At 44.3% G+C, this 23,516-nt stretch overlaps 1 long non-coding RNA gene across 2 annotated transcripts in view; it reads left to right on the top strand.

Moving 5' to 3' along the window:
• LOC129563591 (uncharacterized) overlaps positions 1–23,516 on the top strand; it is a 78,664-nt gene that overhangs the window by 14,218 nt on the left and 40,930 nt on the right. For both annotated transcript variants that reach the window (XR_016038256.1, XR_016038257.1), the window contains exon 2: positions 10,804–10,902. This is a non-coding gene — a long non-coding RNA (uncharacterized LOC129563591). The remainder of the gene's footprint in view (positions 1–10,803; positions 10,903–23,516) is intronic.

The raw sequence follows: 23,516 nt of genomic DNA, 5'->3' as shown, positions 1-23,516 counted from the left end.
TGCAAGGAGATCCAACCAGTCCATTCTAAACGAGATTGATCCTGGGTGTTCATTGGAAGGACTGATGCTAAAGCTGAAACTCCAATACTTTGGCCACCTCATGCAAAGAGTTGACTCACTGGAAAAGACTCATGCTGGGAGGGATTGGGGGTGGGAGGAGAAGAGGATGACAGAGAATGAGATGGCTGGATAGCATCACCGACTCTGTGGACATGAGTTTGAGTGAACTCTGGGAGTTGGTGATGGACAGGGAGGCCTGGCGTGCTGTGATTCATGGGGTCGCAAAGAGTCAGTCATGACTGAGTGACTGAACTGAACTGAACTGATCCAGCTTCCCCACCACTTGCTGAAGAGACTATCTTTTCCCCATGGTATATTCTTGCTCCTTTGTTGAAGATTAATTGACCATAGATGTGTGGATTTACTTCTGGATTCTCTATTCTGTTGCCAATACCACACTGTTTTGATTACTGTAGCTTTGTAGTATAGTCTGAAATCTGGAAGGATTATGCCTCCAATTTTGTTCTTTTTCCTCAGGATTGCCTTGGCAGTTCTAGGTCTTTTGTTCCATATACATTTTAGGATTATTTGTTCTAGTTCTGTAAAAAATGTCATGGGTAAGTTGATAGGGATTGCATTCAACCTGAAAATTGCTTTGTGTAGCATGTCCATTTTTAATAGTAGTAATTCCTCCAACCCAAGAGCATGGGATGTCTTTCCACTTCTTTGAATTGTCTTCAGTTTCCTTTATTAATGTTTTATAGTTCTCAGCAGATAAGTCTTTCACCTCCTTCATCCAGCTTTATCCCTAAATGTTTTATTTTTTAATGCGATTTTAAATGAGATTTCTTTAACTTTCTGATATTTCATTGTTAGTGTAAGAAAATGCAACAGATATTCTGTATGTTAAACTGTGAGACTGTCCTAGTGAACAAAACGATGAGGTCTGAGGGAACTTACTTTGCAGCAGGTACATTTTTTTTTTTTTAATTTACAAACGCAAGACAAAATCATCTATGTGCCACAGGAGATGAAGAAACAGATTAGGAAAGAAGGTGGCACTTGAGCAGGGCTTGAAGAACAGATATTTTTAACAACTGAAAATGAAGAAAGGGTTGTGTGAAGTACAAATGGGACACTTAATAAATGAAGTTGAATTGCTTTCTAATAAACAATAGCAGTATACTAAAATATCTGTCTTTTTGAAGTTCTTAAGAAAAATCATTCATGATCATTTCCCCTTTTATTCTGAGCCAAGTGGTTCCTTTGTTTTCTTCACTTCTTTATATTTTACAGGTAGTTGTTTTTTATTTAATAGAAATTCTCAGGTAAAATACCTAGTTGGAAGCTTTGGATTTAGAGCTAACTAATATACGAGGAGAATTTTTAATCAGTAAGCCCTAGAAAACACTAAGAAAAAACATTCTGACATTGAATTAGAAGTATGAAGTTATTCCGCATTCTGGAAATGGAGGTGGTAGTGGTATGTATGTGAGTGTTTCCCCTGTACTGAGAATTTCTCAAATGAGCTGGTATTTCAATTAAAAAGTTAGTTAGCGGTTGTTTTAAAGGTCTTTCCCCCACCCCTTTTAAAGACAGACTGTGTACACCCACCCTTATCCCAAAACTCCTTCAACAACTAAGTTCTTTGACCTAATTGCTACCCTGAAAAAGTTCTAGGCTGTCCTTAACTACATTTTTTATCTATCAGCTTCTCAAAATAATTAGATACCTACTAACACTTATATTCATAAAGATTTGGAATGGGAATTATCTAAGAAAAAAATAATCCAATACAAATTAATGTAGTCTTACAGCCAGAGGGTATATAGGGAGTACCAGTAAATTCTGAGGGCTTCAGTGTTACATGAAGTTATACATGAAATGATTAGAACACAGTCAGTATGCAGCTTGGCATCAGGTTTTAATTCTGCAGCAGTTTGCCTTTAGTTAATGGAACTTCCCAGGTGGTGCTAGTGGTAAAGAATCCGCCAGCCAATGCAGGAGATCCAAGAGACACGGGTTCAGTTCCCAGGTCAGGAAGATCCCCTGGAGTACGAAATGGCAACCTGCTCCAGTATTCTTGCCTGGAAAATTCTGTGAACAGAGGGAGCCTGGTGGGCTACAGTCCATTGGGCTGCAGAGAGTCAGACACGACTGAGCGACTGAGAACAGCATCAGCCTTTAGTTACAAATAAATGCAGTGCTGACCAAAAACTGTCCCTGGCTAATGTGAAACGATCCACAGAGGAGGAAATACCAAGCGCGTCATCACAATGTATTTTAATTGTCTAAGATTGTTTAAACACAGCGTCTAGTATTTCAAATGTCAATAACTAAAAACATTTTAAAAAATGGAGCTCTTCACATTTTCATAGCACAGTAGCAACTCTTGCGTCACCCTGTCTTCAAAATCCCTTGTGAAAGTGGCAGACATTTGCGCTTCTCCTAATGACATCCCTGAAACCAAATGTTCTCAGTCTAGGCCATCCATCAAGGAAGCGGCTATCGTCAAGCTACCAGATGACAAATATTAGATGTAACAGGGGCAGAACTGGAATGAGGCCCAGGCTGTCCCGGCCTCGACTGTTTTTAAGGACACTGCCAGAACATCTTTTGAAAAGAGGGGGAAAAATCTTTAAAACATCTGTTAACCAACTTTTTGAGATACCAGCTCATCTGGCAAATTCTGGATACAGAGAAAATGCTCACATTCATGCCACCACCGTTTCCATTTCCAGAAAGTTCACAGTTCTCGTCTCTGTTAAACTGACTTCTCCTCCCCCCACAGACCGCCCTCCCCCATGCTCTTCTGTGACTAAGTGCCCTGTAAGCCCAGGAAAACAGCTCTGAAATTTCAGACCTTTGTGCTAGCACCTTCTTTCGTAGGCACTCTGCTGTTTTCTCATGAGTCCACCTTGTTTTGCAGATTTTCTTCCTCTGTGAAATTTTCCAGAAGGCCTTAACAAACCATAAGAGCAAGAGGGCCCAGTGTTTAGATCACTTCCCTGCTGAAAATTTTAGAATTCTCTGTGAATGGACACTTTTTTATCTCACTGCCTGGCAGCATTCCTGACCCACCACAGACATTCAGTAGTATTTAAGTGAATAAATATATCAAATAAGTTTGTGTGTGTGTTTAATCTATCCTGCTAAGGATGGCAAGGCTTTTCCCCCATATATTGTTTATTACATCCCATGAATGGAAGTAATGATGTCGATTCAAGTCTTTTACCTCTTTTGCAAAGACAAATTAGTAAAACAGTCACTATTATTATTACATTGCACGACCTCTTCTAATACCAGAGCAGCTCAGAAACATGAAATTCTCCCCTCACCAAGTCTCACTTACATTAAAGACAGCACAGTACTCTTCTTTTCACTAGGAAATATGTGTTTCCAGGCAGTGAGCTGAAAGGGCGGGTTTTTTTTGCTTGTCCTGGAGTGGACTTCTCTTGGGGGTGGGTGAGAGAAGGAAAGGAGCTGATGGATCCCACCCTTACCTGCAGGCACATCGGTATTCTGGGCTAGACCCTAGACCCTGCTCCCAACCCCCATGGGGAACTGACGATGTGATAAAGCTGGCAGGGCACTGGGGGAGTTTGTGGCCAATTGGTGGTTCTGCTGAGGATGAAGCGAGTTCAGGTAGGCAGGGAACTCCCTAGTTAGCCGTGGCAGAGGCAGGGAAGGCAGCTGGGGCTCTTGGCCCTGTAACACGCAGAAGACACCTTCTTCCCGTGATGTGGCTTGGTGGTCCTGAGTTTTCTTCACTTTTTGTTCCAGTTTAATGTTTCGCTCATGGAAACAATGTTCTAAACTTTCAGGTTCCTGGAGTTAGGAGGTGGTGTTGTATTTCTTTCCGGATTACAGAAAACTTGAAAAGCTGAATAATTAAAGAAAAAATAATATATTTATGTGTTTTCTGTCATGTCAAGTTTTTTTAAAAAAGCAAGTTACAGAAAAATGTATAGAGGTCAAACCCATTTTACATATGTGCAGTTTTAAAAAAGGGTCTGAATTAAACTGTAAAAAAGGTTACCCCTACAGGTGTGAGTAGGGTTAGCTAGCAGGGTACAAGGGGGACTTGCATATTATTTGCTAAATATTATTTTATTGTGTTATTTTTACAGACACAGTGTAATCATGTATTCATGAGTAACTTGTTAAAAGTTACATGAATTCAACAAAGAACCAGTATCTAAAATACATGAAGAACTCTCAAAACTCAACAGCACAATCAACAACCATTTCATTTAGAAAATGAGCAAAAACATGACAAACACTTCACTGGGGAGGATATCCAGATGGCAAATAGCACATGAACACACGTTCCATGTCATTAGGCATAAGAAAAATAAAAATTAAAACCGCAATGAAATGTTATTACACACCAATCAGAATGGCTAAAATAAAGGATAGTCAAAACACCAAATTCTGACAAGCATGTGAAAAAACTGGATCCCATTGCTTTTAGAAATATAAAATGATACAACCACGCTTGGAATTTTCTTATAAAACTAAACCTTGTGATCTGGCAGTTGTACTCTTCGGTGTTTATTCCAAAGAAATGAAAACTTCACACAGAAATGATTGTTCATAGCAGCTTTATTCATAATAGCTAAAAACTGGAATCAGCCCAGAGATCCTTTGATGGATGAATAGCTTAATATACTAGGGTGTGCATGCTTCATGCAATCCCCTTGATATATGCAATGACTTGGATGCATCTCCATGGAATTATGCTAAGAAAAACCAGTCCCAAAAGACTATGTTCTGTATGGTTCCATTTACATGGAGCCTTTGAAGTGACAGAGTAGTGGTTGTCAGGGGTTAGAGGAATAGGGAGGGGGGCGGAGGTGAGTGTGCTTGTAAAAGGGCAGCACAGGAATCCTTGTGATGGAACTGTTTTACATCTTGACTGTGGTTATGGACACATGAATTGACATGCAATAAAACTGCATGTAACTAAAGCCAGAGTACAAATGAGACTGGGGAAATCCGATCAGCAGATTATGTCAAGATCACCAGATATGTCAGTGCCAGTGTCAAGGCTGTAGAACTGTACTACAGTTTTGCAAGATGTTATTTGGAGAAAAGCAAGGTAAAGAGTACATGGAATCTGTATCATTTCTTACCATTGTATGTGAACCCACAACTATCCCCCAAAACTTTCCATTAAAAAAAAAAAAAAGAACACCTCAAAGCATTTAAATATGTCTGTCAACTCCTGTCTGTTGCAGGTAGAAGGCAGGTCCCGACTTCTGTACCGCCTCCAGTGAAAGGCTGAGGCATCTTCTCCACCTCACAGCAGACATCATCTTCCCAAACATGTTTACCTTGCTCTTTCCCCTGAGCACAGAAGGGAGAACAGGGACTGATACTACCTCAGATAATTCATTTCTACAACCGCACAACCTGATCATCATCTGGATCTAGATTTTCAGCTCCAGCTAAAGATGAGAACTATTGTGATCCCTTATTAACCTGCCAGTGGCAGCACCCTAACCCCAAATGATTAAGTCTTAGTCTCAGGAGTGAAATCTAGGCACAGTGTTTCTCTCTGGTGTTTAAGCTTTCAGCATGATTGTGGTCCAGCCAGGGTTGAGACTCACTCATCAGAGCGGTGATCACAGTGGTGGCTTTGAAAGACACCGAGCGCGGATCCCTCTGTCTCACTTCTGCAACCTACACTTCTAGGACCAGAAGGGTGTGTTTTTAGGGACTCACTTCCCCTCTGCAGTCAAAGCTGACACTGCGCATAAAACCTCAAGAAGAGGGTGTGTGCGGGGCAGAGCGGGTGGGACAGTTCTAGAAGGCACACAGGCACGTTCAGTGTTCTCCAGGCTGTGTACTTGGTGGGGTGTCTGTAAACTTGGCTGAAGCTCTGCTGCTGCTTCTGAGGTTGCTGAGAGGCCAAGCAAATAGTGGGCAGAGCCCTTGAGGAGTGGGAAGGGTGGGGGAGACAAACTTCCTTGGAGGTTAAAGGGCCTTCCTGGGCTCTGTCTCCCTCTGAGAGCCTGTGGTCATACCACAGAAGGTTTTGGAATCTAAGGTTCTGAGCAGGTCAGGGAGGTAAATGGGAGCTGGGGACTAATCTTCCTGCACAGTAGAAAAGAGGTTGAGGATTTGGTGTCCCCCTGCAGCGTACTGCTTGGTAAGGTAGCATTCCCAAACACCCCCGAAGACCATGCAAAGGAAAACTCATTTAACAGCTCCTACCCAGTGGTGGGGCTTCCCAGGTGGCCTGCTAAGCAGAAGATGCGAGACATACATTTTCGATCTCTGGATGGGGAAGATCCCCCGGAGAAGGAAATAACGACCCACTCCAGTACTCGTGCTTGGAGAATCCCATGGAAAAAGGACCCTGGTGGGCTGCAGTCCAGGGGCTCACCAAGAGTTAGACTGAAGACACATGCAACAACAATCTAGCAGCCATTAGCATCTGGGTGGCAAGCAGAGCTATTAAAATCTCTGCCCAATTACATCATGAGTACCTCAAGAATTTCTCACATAACCCGAGCAAATTCCTCAGGCTCTGCTAAAAGCCAAGCAGAGAAATAACAACTTTCTGGCCATTCACGCCTTCCCTCCACTGGTATTTATGAATTCCAGACATTTTCTCCATCTAAACCTAATTAATCTCCTGGTCTAAAGATCAGCAGTGTTAGTCTCTCCCACAACCCAACTGTGTCCCAGCATGCACAGTCGTCACCACTCAGATTCTGTCCCTAGGCTTCTGCTAAGGATCCACTAAACAGTTTCCAGAAAGCCAAAGCCACATGCTACTTGACCCATACTCACTGTGTTTACAGAATCCCAAGTGCAATTATTTAAACAGGTGCTGTTCATCTACATGCTGAGATTGTTTCATTTTGTCCTCTCATATGTTTGACCTCCTTGCCTCATTTGGAGAAGGGAAGAAAATAATTAAATTATTTTCTCTCCTCCTTAGTCTTTATTGACAATTGCAATCACTCCTCCTAAAAGACTGAAGGCGTCATTGTCAAGGGAAACAAAAGATTGAAAAGGCAAAGCAACTATTAATAGCCCAGCTGCTTGTTACTGTCCGGACTGTGTGCAGAGGGATTCCAGGACTGCTGGTGCTGGCTGGGACCTTCCTGACTCTGTTCATTCTTCTTGATCTTTCTTCTCTCCTCTGGTTTTGACTAAAAGTCACAAGGCAGTGATGTGTTTCTCCTAAAGCAGCTTCCAAATGAGGTGAAAACTCAGTCAAGGCTGTGGCAAGTTCCTGCTTCTTACCTCTTTAGGTCCAAGTTTCTCAGGCTCTAAGATAAAACTTAAAAGATCAGCCAATCAGGCAGTATTTATGTGACCAAGTCCCAGCAAAACTCTGGCCACCGAGGTGCTGCCTTCATTGGCAGTACTCCGTGTGTATGTCACACATGGTTTCCAGAACAAATGAGCACTGCTCACAGCTCTGCTGGGAGAGGCAGCTCGAAGCTCCAGGGGTGAGACCCTGCTGGACACCACCCCAGGCACCTCCTCTTGTAGCTGATCCTCATCTGTTTCTGCTTTCACTGTAATAAACCATAACCATCAGTGCAGCAGCTATCAGCAAATTCTGAGTCCTTCTGGGAAATTATGGAAGCCAAGAATGGTCTTCCAGATCCCTGCTCTTGCAGTTGTTCTCAGGGGTGGTCTTGTGGACGTCTTTGACTTTTAGCTCTCATTATTAATGCTGTAACAGTCAAATGAACTTTGGCCTTCGGCTAAAACTCATCTGGAAAGTGGGGACATGATCATATCTGAGCTGCTGACCTTCATAGAATGAATAATAAGCTGAAACAACATTTTTGAAAGTACATTGTGAACCATAAAACACTTCTTAAATCTAAAGATATTCATTGTGTCTCGCTGTCTGTTTCAAGGAATTCCAGGTGAGACAGCTAACTTAGATAGCAGAGCTGTAGAGGTTAATGGCCCAGGCTTTGGAGTCAGTCAAATCTGACTTCAGTTTTCCCCATGTCTACTAATCATTGAGGCTACTTAAGTTTTGCCTTCCTCATCTACAACATAGAAGTAGTAATATTTGGCTCATACAGTTGTTGTAATAATTGAATGATTCTCAAATGCTCAACACATAGAGTTATTATTTTTGATGACCCCCCACTACGTTTGCTAGCCAGTTATGGAGATGGGGGTTGGAGGACGGAGATAATTTGCCAAATTTTTGCATGAAACTCAACATGTCATTGCTCTTTGCCTTACATTATTACTCTGATGTTAGTAAGTTTTTTTTTAGAATAGTAACTGCCTATATTAACAGAGTTAATGTAACTTCAAAACTCTAATTTACCAGTAAAATATAATCAAGATTGCATTTCATATGTGACTTTGGTTTTACTTAAGCACATATTGGTTGGTTGCTGTTTGGTTGGTTAAGATTCCAGATTCTTCTTCATGCTGATAATGACTCGATTCTAGCAAGAACTTACAGACTCACATAATAAGAATAGACACATAAATTAGAATAGGGTAGGAGAAAATAGTGTGATGCCAGTATTTTTAAGAATATCTTTAAAATTTTTAGAGGACTTGGTCAATTTTCCTCTCTTCTCTTGAAGACATGAGTTCTTTCCCCTCTCCCTGCCCTCTTTCAAAGAAGAAAGTAATGTTTCCCTTTCCCCTAGAATGATATCTGCCTGCCTTTCTCTGCATTTTTGTCCTTGTTTCCAACCTTGCTGAGAATTGGGCATGGTGTCATTGCCAGGCAGGGTTCTCATCTTCCTCTGAAGGGTCCTCAAGCTGCTCTTGAACAGCAAATTGTCCACAGACAAAACAGTCCACTTCTGTTTGAATGGATTGAAATCAGAATGGAGCACGATATTTTGAAACCACTGCCAGGAGAGTCTTATCAAATGTGGGCCTAAGACGGACTTTCTGTTTTGTTTTTTCTTTTCTCACTCTTGAGTAGTGTATGAAACTTATCTCAGTGTGTGAAACAGTGTGTGAAGGGATCTGTTTCCACACCTCTATTCACTACTTCTGGCCCACATCTCAGCCTCTCTCTGGCCCTGAGCTTCACCCCGTCTCCGGAGCTCACCTCTTCATGGGTTGTACCCTATTCGTCCCCCCAACGTTGAGCTCCGCTCTCTTTTCTGAGAGTCACCTGCTCTGGACTCCCAATCCCATCTCTGAGCCTCCCTCTCTCTTACTGCCACCTTCCAGCCATCAGGAGAGAAGGAAGGGGAAAGGCATTGCCACACCTCTTTGGGGATGACCACTGGGAAACACACACACCTCTTTTCATGTTCCGTTGGTCACACTCGGGTTCAGTTCAGTTCAGTTGCTCAGTCGTGTCCGACCCTTTGAGACCCCATGAATCACAGCACGCCAGGCCTCCCTGTCCATCACCAACTCCCAGAGTTCACTCAAACTCATGTCCATCCAGTCGGTGATGCCATCCAGCCATCTCATTCTCTGTCGTCCCCGTCTCCTCCCGCCCCCAATCCCTCCCAGCATCAGAGTCTTTTCCAGTGAGTCAACTCGTCGCATGAGGTGGCCGAAGTATTGCAGTTTCAGCTTTAGCATCAGTCCTTCCAATGAACACCACCCAGGATTGATCTCCTTTAGAATGGACTGCTTGGATCTCCTTGCAGTCCAAGGGACTCTCAAGAGTCTTCTCCAGCACACTCAGGTTACACAACCACATTTAGCTGCAGGTTCTTAATTCTGGTCTCTATGCAGAAACTCACCTGCTTCACAGGGATTTTCTTTCTTTCTAAGTGGACTTGGTGGGTTTTTAAAATAATATTTATTTGGCTGTGGTGGGTCCTGGTTGCAGCACATGGGATCTTTAGTTGTGGCATGTGGGATCTACTTCCCTGACCAGGGATCAAACCTGGGCTCCCTGCATTGGGAATGCAGTGTCTCAGCCACTGGACCACTAGGGGAGTGCCTGCAGTGATTTTCAACAGTGTATTTTGTGTTGTTCCCTAGGATTTTGCACCATTTTTTTCCTGCTCATCAACGATATGTGGCCACTGCAAAAAATTTGGAAAGCACATAATGCTGCTAGGGGGCAGTAAAAATATGACCTACAGTGTTATCACCCAGAAGGAGCATTTATTCCGATTTTGGCGTGTTTCCTTTCAGGACTTTCTCTCTATGTTTCTTTTCTCTACCTAGCTCGGGTTAAGTTGTAAATGTAATTTTGTACTTCTCTTGTTTTTTTCATTTATGAGTTCCTGCAGCGTCTAACTGGGTAGGGTTTTCACCTAAAAGAAGTGTCCCCAGTAACTGAGAGAGGGAGACAGGGACTCTGTCCTCAGAGCCAGAGGAGGGAAATGGAGGATAAAGAACTGCAGTTCTGGATATTCGGGTGGCGGCCGCCTGTTCTCAGTGCAGTCCACACCAGCTCGGGGGCTGGGCCCTGGGGAGGTGACTGGCCAGGCCTTTGAGAAGTGAACACCAGAGGGCCTTGAGCCAAAAGCACGTAAGCTAAGATGGAAGGAACAATGGCCTACAAATTCTGTTCAGGAGACTTGTTCATGAACCCCAGGTGTCTGCACAGGGAGGACCACGCCTCAGAGTGAACACGGGTGTCATCACATGGCCAGGTCACCAGGTCAGTTCACCCCCACATTCCTTTTCTGCTGGGAGCAAGGCACTGGGGAAATTAGAGATCTCAGTCCTAGAGGCAGCAGGACTGATGAGACCTGCCAGTTTCCTGATGATGTTAACAAGGCTAGATCGTGGGCAGGCCATAGCAGTAGAGAGAGAGCCTCATAGTCAGAAGTGGACGGAGCATTGCCACACAGTATGACACACATGTTCTTCCAGCCGCAGGTGTCTGGGGGCCACCACGGAGGAGGAGACCGATCACAAACAGGGCAGGACTTGGTGGAAAGAAGACATCGTACTGGGCCTCCCATAATACCAGTGAGTACAACTGAATCCTCTTCCTGTGCAAGTCTGCTTAAAGGGCAGCGGTAAAGTACTTAGAAAGGCATGCCTGAAAGTCTCTTGGATCAATATTCTCAAATTTTCTTGACCTCAATCAACTCTGTTTGGATAAGAGAGCCCATTGTCCACCTAGATCTGTCTCCCCCGGGACAAGAATTTGGAAGAGAATTAGGAGAGGGCCAGAATTATAATTTACATGGTCTTATTACAGTAACTGGAGAAAAAAACCCAAAATGATCAACAGAAATAGGACCTATAAGTAATTCTACAAACATAGTGTTAATATAAACCTTACGTAGTAATTGAAATCTTTGGCCCATGTACAGTTAAATGTGTCTCATCTAAAAGTTGTGGCAATCTCAACTTCGTATTTGTGCAAAGCTTTGCAGTTAAAAAGCAGTGTTAAACATTCAGCTTTATTTTATTGTTTAAATCCAATTTAGTTTTTCCACTCTTTTTTAAAAACAATTTTATTAATTTACGTTTGGCCCTGCTGGGTCTTCATTGCAGTGTCAGCTTTTCTCTGAGAGCAGGGGCTACCCTCTGGCTTTTCTCTGAGAGCAGGGGCTACCCTCTGGCTTTTCTCTGAGAGCAGGGGCTACCCTCTGGCTTTTCTCTGAGAGCAGGGGCTACCCTCTAGTTGCTGTGCGCAGGCTCATCATTTTCGTGGTTTCTTGCATTGCAGCTCCTGGGCTCTAGAGCACCAGCTCAATATTTGTGGTACATGGGATTAGTTGCTCTGTGCCATGTGAGGCCTTCTTATACCAGGGATCAAACCCGTGTCCCCTGCATTGGCAGGTCGATTCTTTACCACTGAGCCACCAGGGAAGCCCCTATTCAGCTTTATTTTAAATTTACCAAATATTGTGGGCAATAGATAACCTTATCCTACTCTGAATTCCTCCTTCCACTCCTGACCCTCACCTGAGTCTCTGATTCTTGCCCACCCTTTCTAGATTCCACCTCTACTCCTGAGCCACAGCCCCATCTTGAGCTCCACTTGATAACTTTGGTAAAGTAAAGGAGGAGTCTTAGGCATCATGAACTAGGAATAAATGTAAAATATCTCACAACTGTGACTACAGCTGCTTGCTAGCCCCAGTTCTTCATTATTTAGCATAAGATTAACCGTAGACTTTGGCCCAAATAATTCAGATATTGTGGTAATAGAAGACCCACATTAGAAGGGTGAGAAGATGTACCCTGAAATATTAAACACGTGGCACTGGCAAGAGAACTGAGGCAAAGGGAGAAACAGAGGCCTCAGTTATATGACGTCACAGAAATTAGGGTGCTTCCCTCGTGGCTCAGCTGGTAAAGAGTCAGCCTGCAACATGGGAGACCTGGGTTCAATCCCTGGGTTGGGAAGATGCCCTGGAGAAGGGAAAGGCTACCCACTCCAGTATTCTGGCCTGGAGAAATCCATGGACTCTAATAGTCCCGGGGGTCGCATAGAATCAGACTGAGCGGCTTTCAGTTTCACGCACTATCCTGAACAGCTTGTTGCATCAGAAATCTCTCATATATGGACATTAATTCGGTGCACTGCAATCTCAAATCAGTAAACACTTCATGACCCAAAGCAAAGACTTCGCAGTACTTGATAATGCTTATTCTTGTACGTCAGTATGTCAGTTCAGGTCCTCTGGGAAACAGATGTCAGATGGAGTTGGAAGTTCAAGAGACTTACTGGGGAGAGAATGCCTGTGAAGGATTAAAGGGAGAGGGAATTGGAGTGTGCAGGGAGAGGCTTCCAACTGTGATGCTGGTCCAACACCCGTGAGAGGAAAGAGGGAAGGAGGACTGCGGGGAGGAGCCTCAGACTGCAGCACAGCTCCGAGAAAGTCCGTCAGCCCTGGAGCCCAGAGTGCTCATGTGATGAGCCCACCTCAGACAGACGCGCACTGCCCCTGGGACCCCCACCGTGCTGAGTCACTGAGTGGGCCCAACCTGGGGAGAAGTGCCGCGTGGACAGCTAGCCGCACTGCTCGCTGCGTGTCCTCTTGGAGGGAGGTCTGAGCAGCACACCCACGGCCTCCCCAGTCCGCCCCTGAGCTGCGCAGATCCTTGGCCCTGTATAGTCTAGGAACCGGGGGACTCACTTCCTGAGGGAACATCTCGATGACTTATCTGGTCTTGTGACCCAAACCCTCATTCCTTCAGGGTCTGAGCCCTTGGCAACTGTACCCATTTCAGGCTGCAGTTGCTGCCCGTGTCCACTCACCTTTTCAGCTAGGCAAGCGTTGTCAGGAAGAACCTAAGTGGACTGCCTGGGCTGCACATTGCTCTGCCTACTCTCATGTAGAAGCATAAGATGAGCAGTCAGGGTCAGTTATCCCTGCCGTGATGGTGACTCTTCTCACCTGCTGGTGTGTGGGTCCAAGGAGTCCAAAGTTCCCTGGCAGTAGTCATAGCAGGTGTTTCAATGGGACTCTTGCTGTGTCCCCTGGCAGGAGTGCACCTCCTTGGATACTGGGAATGCAAGTCTAAGCCCAGGGTTGTCCAGTAAGCACAAAGTCCCTTTCTGGGTCACTGGGTTTGATGGCAGGTGGGGCGTCTCTTGTTTCTACCCCTTAGGTCTCAGCTGCTTATATGTTTCCTCTAGGAGACACATCATCACACAGATTCTCTGATTTAGTGTCTATACTGCATCCCAAAGGAAGGCACCCCATTTTTTGCAGATTATTGTCTCCGAGATGGCGCCTCAGTTATACCTTCAGAAGGCTCCCAAAGGAAGGCCACTGCTTTTGTGTGGTGCTGTATTCGACATAACGAGTGGGCCTCAAGGGAATGTGGCCACCTGCACACCCCCTTTACTGTGAAATGCGTTTCCTGATCGGATGCTGTGTTATGGGATTTTATGCCTGTGAATCAGGTATTCTCTAAGTCCCTATACAGCGGTGTTGGCTGAGACTTTGTGGGCAAGAAAACAAACCCATTCTCCAAATAGGTATCTTTCCCTAGGAAGATGAACCACTGGGTCTTGCAACATGGAAGGGGCCCGGCATGGTTTATTTGCCATAAAATGATGGGTTGGTCTCCTCAAAGAATAATGCCATTTGGGAGACTCAAGTTGGTCTCTGTTGCTGGCAGATTGGATCTTCCAAGGTGCCAGTAGCTAAATCAGCCTCAATGACAGGCATATATGCTGTTGGGTTCAGGCATAGCCTCCATCTCTGCCATTCTGGCCACTCCTTTCACGTGTGTAATGTGTCAATTCTGGGAAAGTCAATGATAGAGCCTTCCCCGAGTTGACACATTATGCACGTGAATGGTTGACTGGGCCATTGGTCCCTGCCCCGAAATCTGTATTTTTTCTTACCCAGGGATACTTTTTCTTTCACACGAAGTCAATGACCAGATGCACCGATCCCAACTCTGCTTATTTAGATTTTTATCTCCACTTTGTTTCAAGGCCAACCCTGAATTTGGCTGTAACACAACTGCTGTCCACTTTCAGCTTGCATTCGCATACCAGGCCAAGTCACCCCTCAAACCCAGTTTTTTTTCCTTCTTCGTCTGGCTGTGTGAGATCCCTGCATAGGTGGCCATATGTGTGCGTGAAGGAGGGGCACTGGCATAAATATGGTGGGTGACATGGAGTCTGGGATACCTGCCCATGTTGCTTGTTCATACCTTCCGGCCCTATTTGGCCTCAATCTCAGACATTCCATTTCCCTCTTACTGTGGCCTGCTCCTGGACCTGTTCCATTCTATGACTTGGTGAGTCTAACAAAGCCCACCCCACAAGGGGCAATTCTGAATGAACAGTCACTTGGTGCCCTCTGATCAAGTATTCCAGTTCTAACAGGGCCGAGTAACATTCCAGGAGCTGTTTCTCAAAAGGCGTGTAATTCTCTACCTCAAGTGGCATGGTCTTGCTCCAGAACCCCAAGGGCTTGCATTGCGAGTCTCTCATCAGGACTTGCAGCACTGCAGCGTGTTCCATCCCAGGCATCATCAACAGCGTAGGGTCTTCCAAATTGCAGGGCTCCAGCAGCAGAGCTGCTTGCATTCAGCCCACATTTGCTGCAGAACTCATTTCTGCTTGGGGTACCACTCAGAGCTGGCAGCCTTCCGTATCACTCTGTAAACGGGCTGGAGAAATATTTCTAGATGATACTGTGTTGCCTTCAGTCCAAAATGGCTCACCAAGTTCTTTGCTTCCATCTTTGAAATAAGAAATGCAAGAATCAGGAATTTGCCTTTTACTCCTGAGGTGATGTCTTGGCAAACCCTTAACTGCTGCTTCTGCTGCTGCTAAGTCACTTCAGTCGTGTCTGACTCTGTGAGACCCCATAGACGGCAGCCCACCAGGCTCCCCCATTCCTGGGATTCTCCAGGCAAGAACTACTGAACTTCTAAAAAAATTTACTCAGATAGCAGTCCTGTCTCCCTCCCTATGGAGCACAGGTGTCTTATCAAGGCCTCCAGCGTGTTAGTCACCTCTTGTTGCTCAACCTGTCCAGCAAGCATGATGTCATTGATGTGATGAATCAATGTAATATTCTGTGAGATGTCTGGAAACTACAGATCACTTTAGACTCTGTCATGACCCAAGGCAGAGGAGTTAACAGAGCCCTCAGGCAAAACCGTAAAAGAGTATTCTTGTTAGAGAGTCTTGCATCAGGCAGAAACGGCCTGGTTCTAGTACTGCCCCTCCCTTGCTCAGCTCAACCACTGGCTGAGCTGGGGTCAGGGGCGTGGCCTCAGGTGGATAAGTCGAGTACTCTGAAGGTGTGGACACTGGAGATCATCTCACTGCACTCCTTGCATAGTTAGAGAGGTGCCACTTCACACTGACCATTGTGTGTTTACAGAGGGTGATGTTTACTCACCTTATTTTTATCCTGACTGTTGAAATACATTAATTTTAGAAAAATGTGGAAAATGATATAACTTAGTAAAGAAGTGATTAGAAGTAATATCCAAATCTTAACATCCTTGGACAAATCGTGCTAGTGTTCTGGCACATCTTCTTGTTTTAATTCATTTTTAACTGGAGGATACTTGCTTGACAACACTGTGTTGGTTTCTGCCATACACCACGAATCAGTGTTGCTGTATACACACACACACACACACACACACATATAGATTTCCCAGGTGGTGCAGTGGTAAAGAATCTGCCCACCAATGCAGGAGACACAAAAGATGCTGGTTCAATCCCTAGGTGGGAAAGCTCCCCTGGAGAAGGAAATGACAACCTGCTCCAGTATTCTTGCCTGGAAAATTCCATGGACAGAGGAGCCTGGGGGTCTACAGTCCATGGAGCTGCAGAGTCAGACATGACTGAGCAACTGAGCACACACACACGTACACACATATATAGATCTCTAAAACCTCTTCCTCTTGAGTGTCCCTTCCAGCCCTTCCCCCATCCCGCCCTCTAGGTCATCATAGAGCAGGCTGGGCTCCCTGCGTCACACAGCAGCTTCCCACGAGCTAGCTATGTTACCTATGTTAGTGTATATACGTCAGTGCTAGCCTCTCAATTCGTCCCACCCCTTTATCCCCCACTGTGTCCACACGTCCATCCTCTACATCTGCATCTCATTCCTCCCCTGCAAATGCATTCATGAATACAGTTATTCTGGATTCCATATAGATGCGTTAATACAGGATATTTGTTTTTCTCTTTCTGTCTTAATTCACTCTGTATAATGTATTCTAGGTTCATCCACCTCACTTCAACTGACTCACATTCTTTCCTTTTTATAACTGAGTAATACTCCATTGTGTATATGGAGAAATCCTACAATTTCTTTATCCATTCACCTGTTGATGGACATCTAGGTTCCTTCCATGTCCTGGCTATTGTAAATAGTGCTGCAATGAACACAGGGGTACACGTGTCTTTTTGAATTATGGTTTTCTCAGGGTATATGCCCAGTACTGGGATTGCTGGATAGTATTTAAAGAATCTCCATACTGTTCTCCATAGTGGCTGTGTCAATTTACATTCCCACCAACCTTGCAAGAGGGTCCCCTTTTCTCCACATCCTCTCCAGCATTTATCGTTTGTAGATTTTTTAAATGATGGTCATTCTGCCCAGTGTGAGTTTTGATTTGCATTCACTGTAGGTTTTATCTGTACCCCTCTAATAATGAGCAATATTGAGCATCTTTTCATGTGTCGGTTGGTCACCTGTTTGTCTTCTTTACAGAAATGTCTGTTTAGGTCTTCTGACCATTTTTTTGATTGGGTTGTTTTTCTGATACTGATCTTCATGAGCTGCTAATATATTTTGTATATTAATCCTTTGTCAGTTGTTTCATTTGAAATTATTTTCTCCCATTCTGAGGGCTGTCTTTTCATCTTGTTTATAGTTACCTTTGCTGTGTAAATTAGACTTTTCCCTTACTTTTTTCCCTCCTTTAAAAAGCTGTTATCAAAGTATGCCGTTTCTTGCATAATTTTTTCCTCTTCAGTATATTTTGTCGAACAATAGTTTTACCCTCAAAAAAGTGTTACTCACCTACTGAAAAGAAAATGGATGTCAGTCTGGGAGTTACAGGGATGGGATTACCTTCATTTCAGAGGGCAGAGAGACCTGGTTGGTGGAAAGGTGGCTGTCCCTCATAAATCAGGATATGTCAGGACCTACACCAGTACAGCCATTGAGATGGCAGGTTTGTGTTCAGTGCAGTGACCAGCAGTGAGCGGAATGGTGAAATGCTGAATTACTGGAGAATAAAGCAGAATCAGGGCCAATAGAGAGTAAACCCTATGATGAGTTTTTAAAATTAGTTCCATGTCTAGCGTGAACCCCATGGAGAGAGACGTGCCCTCGGGCAAGGGTCAGTCCCCAGATTCATCATGTGGCAAGAGGCAAGGCCACAGAAAGTGAGGCAAGTCAAATTTTCTACTGACTCTCAGTGCAGGATTGAGTGACTAAGCCCTGAATACTCCTGGGCATCTCATGAGAGACTGGCCTACTGAGAAGAATGAAAAGCTTTTCTCATCATGTTAAGGTCAGAAGAATTAAGAGTTGTGTCCTTATTTTTTAAATTCCAAAGCACAGTCATATAAGCTCAAGTCAAAACATTTTTACTGTGCCTTTCAAAAAGTCTTCAAGTATGGGCATTACACATTAAATAATACAATATTATTTAGCAAGTAAAAAGGAATGAAGTACTGATACATGCTACAACCTTGAAAACAGTATTAAAAGGCCAGTCACACAACATTGTATGATTCCATTTATATGAATGCACAACTGTGAATATACTAAAATCTAGTGAATTATACCTAGAGCCAGACATCTTGGAATGTGAAGTCAAGTGGGCCTTAGAAAGCATCACTATGAACAAAGCTAGTGGAGGTGATGGAATTCCAGTTGAGCTATTTCAAGTCTTGAAAGATGATTCTCTGAAAGTGCTGCACTCAATATGCCAGCAAATTTGGAAAACTCAGCAGTGGCCACAGGACTGGAAAAGGTCAGTCTTCATTCCAATCCCAAAAAAACGGAATGCCAAAGAATGCTCAAACTACCGCACAATTGCACTCATCTCACACGCTAGCAAAGTCATGCTCAAAATTCTCCAAGCCAGGCTTCAGCAATATGTGAACCGAAAACTCCCAGATGTTCAAGCAGGTTTTAGAAAAGGCAGAAGCACCAGAGATCAAATTGCCAACATCTGCTGGATCATGGAGAAAGCAAGAGAGTTTCAGAAAAACATCTATTTCTGCTTCATTGACTATGCCAAAGCCTTTGACTGTGTGGACCACAGTAAACTGTGGAGAATTCTGAAAGAGATGGGAATCCCAGACCACCTGACCTGCCTCTTGAGAAACCTGTATGCAGGTCAGGAAGCAACAGTTAGAACTGTACATGGAACAACAGACTGGTACCAAATAGGAAAAGGAGTGCGTCAAGGCTGTATATTGTCACCTTGCTTATTTAACTTATATGCAGAGTACATCATGAGGAACGCTGGGCTGGAAGAAGCACAAGCTGGAATCAAGATTGCCGGGAGAAATATCAATAATCTCAGATATGCTGATGACACTACCCTTATGGCAGAAAGTGAAGAGGAACTCAAAAGCCTCTTGATGAAAGTGAAAGAAGAGAGTGAAAAGGTTGGCTTGAAGCTCAACATTCAGAAAACAAAGATCATGGCATCTGGTCCCATCACTTCATGGGAAGTAGATGGAAACACAGTGGAAACAGTGTCAGACTTTATTTTTTTGGGCTCCAAAATCACTGCAGATGCTGACTGCAGCCAGGAAATTAAAAGACGCTTACTCCTTGGAAGGAAAGTTATGACCAACCTTGATAATATATTAAAAAGCAGAGACATTACTTTGCCAACCAAGGTCCGTCTAGTTAAGGCAATGGTTTTTCCTGTGGTCATGTATGGATGTGAGAGTTGGACTGTGAAGAAAGCTGATCGCCGAAGAATTGATGCTTGGAACTGTGGTGTTGGAGAAGACTCTTGAGAGTTCCTTGTACCGCAAGGAGATCCAACCAGTCTATTCTAAGGGAGATAGATCCTGGGTGTTCATTGGAAGGACTGATGCTAAAGCTGAGACTGCAATACTTTGGTCACCTCATGCGACGAGTTGACTCACTGGAAAAGACTCTGATGCTGGGAAGGGTTGGGGGCGGGAGGAGAAGGGGACGACCGAGGATGAGATGGCTGGATGGCATCACCGACTCTGTGGACTTGAGTCTGGGTGAGTTCCGGGAGTTGGTGATGGACAGGGAGGCCTGGCGTGCTATGATTCATGGGGTCGCGGAGAGTCGGACACAACTGAGCGACTGAACTGAACTGAACTGAGTGAATTATACATTTTACATGTACACAGAGTTCAGTTCAGTTCAGTTCAGTTGCTCAGTCGTGTCCGACTCTCTGCGACCCCATGAATCACAGCACGCCAGGCCTCCCTGTCCATCACCAACTCCCGGAGTTCACTCAAACTCATGTCCACAGAATCGGTGATGCCATCCAGCCATCTCATTCTCTGTCGTCCCCTTCTCCTCCCACCCCCAACCTTTCCCAGCATCAGAGTCTTTTCCAGTGAGTCAACTCGTCGCATGAGGTGGCCAAAGTATTGCAGTTTCAGCTTTAGCATCAGTCCCTCCAGTGAACATCCAGGATTGATCTCCTTTAGAATGGACTGGTTGGATCTGCTTGCAGTATAAGGGACTCTCAAGAGTCTTCTCCAACACCACAGTTCAAAAGCATCGATTCTTCGGCGATCAGCTTTCTTCACAGTCCAACTCTCACATCCATACATGACCACGGGAAAAACCATAGCCTTGACTAGACGGACCTTGGTTGGCAAAGTAATGTCTCTGCTTTTTAATATACTATCAAGGTTGGTCATAACTTTCCTTCCAAGGAGCAAGCGTCTTTTAATTTCCTGGCTGCAGTCAGCATCTGCAGTGATTTTGGAGCCCAAAAAAATAAAGTCTGACACTGTTTCCACTGTGTTTCCATCTATTTCCCATGAAGTGATGGAACCAGATGCCATGATCTTTGTTTTCTGAATGTTGAGCTTCAAGCCAACCTTTTCACTCTCCTCTTTCACTTTCATCAAGAGGCTTTTGAGTTCCTCTTCACTTTCTGCCATAAGGGTAGTGTCATCTGCATATCTGAGCTTATTGATATTTCTCCTGGCAATCTTGATTCCAGCTTGTGCTTCTTCCAGCCCAGCGTTCCTCATGATGTACTCTGCATATAAGTTAAATAAGCAAGGTGACAATATACAGCCTTGACGTACACCTTTTCCTATTTGGAACCAGTCTGTTGTTCCATGTCCAGTTCTAACTGTTGCTTCCTGACCTGCATACAGGTTTCTCAAGAGGCAGGTCAGGTGGTCTGGGATTCCCATCTCTTTCAGAATTCCCCACAGTTTACTGTGGTCCACACAGTCAAAGGCTTTGGCATAGTCAATGAAGCAGAAATAGATGTTTTTCTGAAACTCTCTTGCTTTCTCCATGATCCAGCGGATGTTGGCAATTTGACCTCTGGTGCCTCTGCCTTTTCTAAAACCTGCTTGAACATCTGGGAGTTCACAGTTTACATACGGCTGAAGCCTGGCTTGGAGAATTTTGAGCATGACTTTGCTAGCGTGTGAGATGAGTGCAATTGTGCGGTAGTTTGAGCATTCTTTGGCATTGTCTTTCTTTGGGATTGGAATGAAGACTGACCTCTTCCAGTCCTGTGGCCACTGCTGAGTTTTCCAAATTTGCTGGCATATTGAGTGCAGCACTTTCAGAGCATCATCTTTCAAGACTTGAAATAGCTCAACTGGAATTCCATCACCTCCACTAGCTTTGTTAGTAGTGATGCTTTCTAAGGCCCACTTGACTTCACATTCCAAGATGTCTGGCTCTAGGTCAGTGATCACGTTATCGTGACTATCTTGGTCGTGAAGATCTTTTTTGTACAGTTCTTCTGTGTATTCCTGCCACCTCTTCTTAATATCTTCTGCTTCTGTTAGGTCCATACCATTTCTGTCCTTTATCGAGCCCATCTTTGCATGAAATGTTCCCTTGGAATCTCTAATTTTCTTGAAGAGGTCTCTTGTTTTTCCTATTCTGTTGTTTTCCTCTATTTCTTTGCATTGATCACTGAGGAAGTCTTTCTTATCTCTCCTTGCTATTCTTTGGAACTCTGCATTCAGATGCTTATATCTTTCCTTTTCTCCTTTGCTTTTCGCCTCTCTTCTTTTCACAGCTATTTGTAAGGCCTCCTCAGACAGCCATTTCGCTCTTTTGCATTTCTTTTCCATGGGGATGGTCTTGGTCCCTGTCTCCTGTACAATGTCACGAACCTCCGTCCAGAGTTCATCAGGCACTCTATCAATCAGATCTAGTCCATTAAATCTATTTCTCACTGCCGCTGTATAATCATGAGGGATTTGATTGAGGTCATACCTGAATGGTCTAGTGGTTTTCCCTACTTTCTTCAATTTAAGTCTGAATTTGGCAATAAGGAGTTCATGATCTGAGCCACAGTCAGCTCCTGGTCTTGTTTTTGCTAACTGTATACAGCTTCTCCATCTTTGGTTGCAAAGAATATAATCAATCTGATTTCGGTGTTGACCATCTGGTGATGTCCATGTGTAGAGTCTTCTCTTGTGTTGTTGGAAGAGGGTGTTTGCTATGACCAATGCATTCTCTTGACAAAACTCTATTAGTCTTTGCCCTGCTTCATTCCATGCTCCAAGGCCAAATTTGCCAGTTACTTCAGGTGTTTCTTGACTTCCTACTTTTGCATTCCAGTCCCCTATGATGAAAAGGACATCTTTTTTGGGTGTTAGTTCTAAAAGGTCTTGTAGGTCTTCATAGAACCGATTAACTTCAGCTTCTTCAGCATTACTGGTTGGGGCATAGTAATATTGAATGGTTTGCCTTGGAAACGAACAGAAATCATTCTGTCATTTTTAAGATTGCATCCAAGTACTGCATTTCAGACTCTTTTGTTGACCATGATGGCTACTCCATTTCTTCTAAGGGATTCCTGCCCACAGTAGTAGATATAATGATCATCTGAGTTAAATTCACCCATTCCAGTTCATTTTAATTCACTGATTCCTAGAATGTCGACGTTCACTCTTGCCATCTCCTGTTTGACCACTTCCAATTTGCCTTGATTCATGGACCTAACATTCCAGGTTCCTATGCAATATTGCTCTTTACAGCACCGGACCTTGCTTCTATCACTGGTCACATCCACAACTGGGTATTGGTTTTGCTTTTGCTCCATCCCTTTACTCCTTCTATAGTTATTTCTCCACTGAGCTCCAGTAGCATACTGGGCACCTACCGACCTGGGGAATTCCTCATTCAGTATCCTATCATTTTGCCCTTTGTTACTGTTCATGGGGTTCTCAAGGCAAGTATACTGAAGTGGTTTGCCATTCCCTTCTCCAGTGGACCACATTCGGCTGTGGTCCGTGTGATCAGATCGGCTAGTTTCCTGTGATTATGATTTCAGTTTGTCTGCCCTCTGATGCCCCCTAGCAATACCTACCGTCTTATTTGGGTTTCTCTTACCTTGGTCGTGGAAAATCTCTTCACAGCCGCTCCAGCAAAGTACAGCCGCTGTACCTTGCCTTGGACGAAGGGTATCTCCTCAAGGCCGCCCCTCCTGACCTTGAACGCGGAGTAGCTCTTCTCGGCCCTCCTGCGCCCACGCAGCCACCGCCTGTTGGACTTGGGGTAGCTCCTCTCGGCCGCCGGCCCACAGAGTACAGCATGCCAAATGCTGGGCTGGATGAAGCACAAGCTGGAATCAAGACTGCTGGGAAAAATATCAACAATATCAGATATGCAGATGATACCACTCTAATGGGAAAAAGTGAAGAGAAACTAAAGAGCCTCTTGATGAAGGCAAAAGAGGAGAGTGAAAAAGATGGCATAAAATTCAACATTCAGAAACCTAAGATCATGGCATCCGATCCCACCACTTCATGGCAAATAGATAGGGAAGAAATGGAAACAGCAGCAGATTTTATTTTCCTGGGCTCTAAAATCACTGCAAACAGTGAATGCAGCCATGAAATTAAAAGATGCTTGCTCCTTGGAAGAAAAGCTATGACAAACCTAGAAAGCATTTTAAAAAATAGAGACGTC

Source organism: Moschus berezovskii, chromosome 9 (genome assembly GCF_049115385.1).
Source record: "Moschus berezovskii isolate FMDL1 chromosome 9, NW_MosBer_1.0, whole genome shotgun sequence".
NCBI lineage: Eukaryota > Metazoa > Chordata > Mammalia > Artiodactyla > Moschidae > Moschus > Moschus berezovskii.
This window is presented reverse-complemented; position numbering and strand designations above follow the sequence as displayed.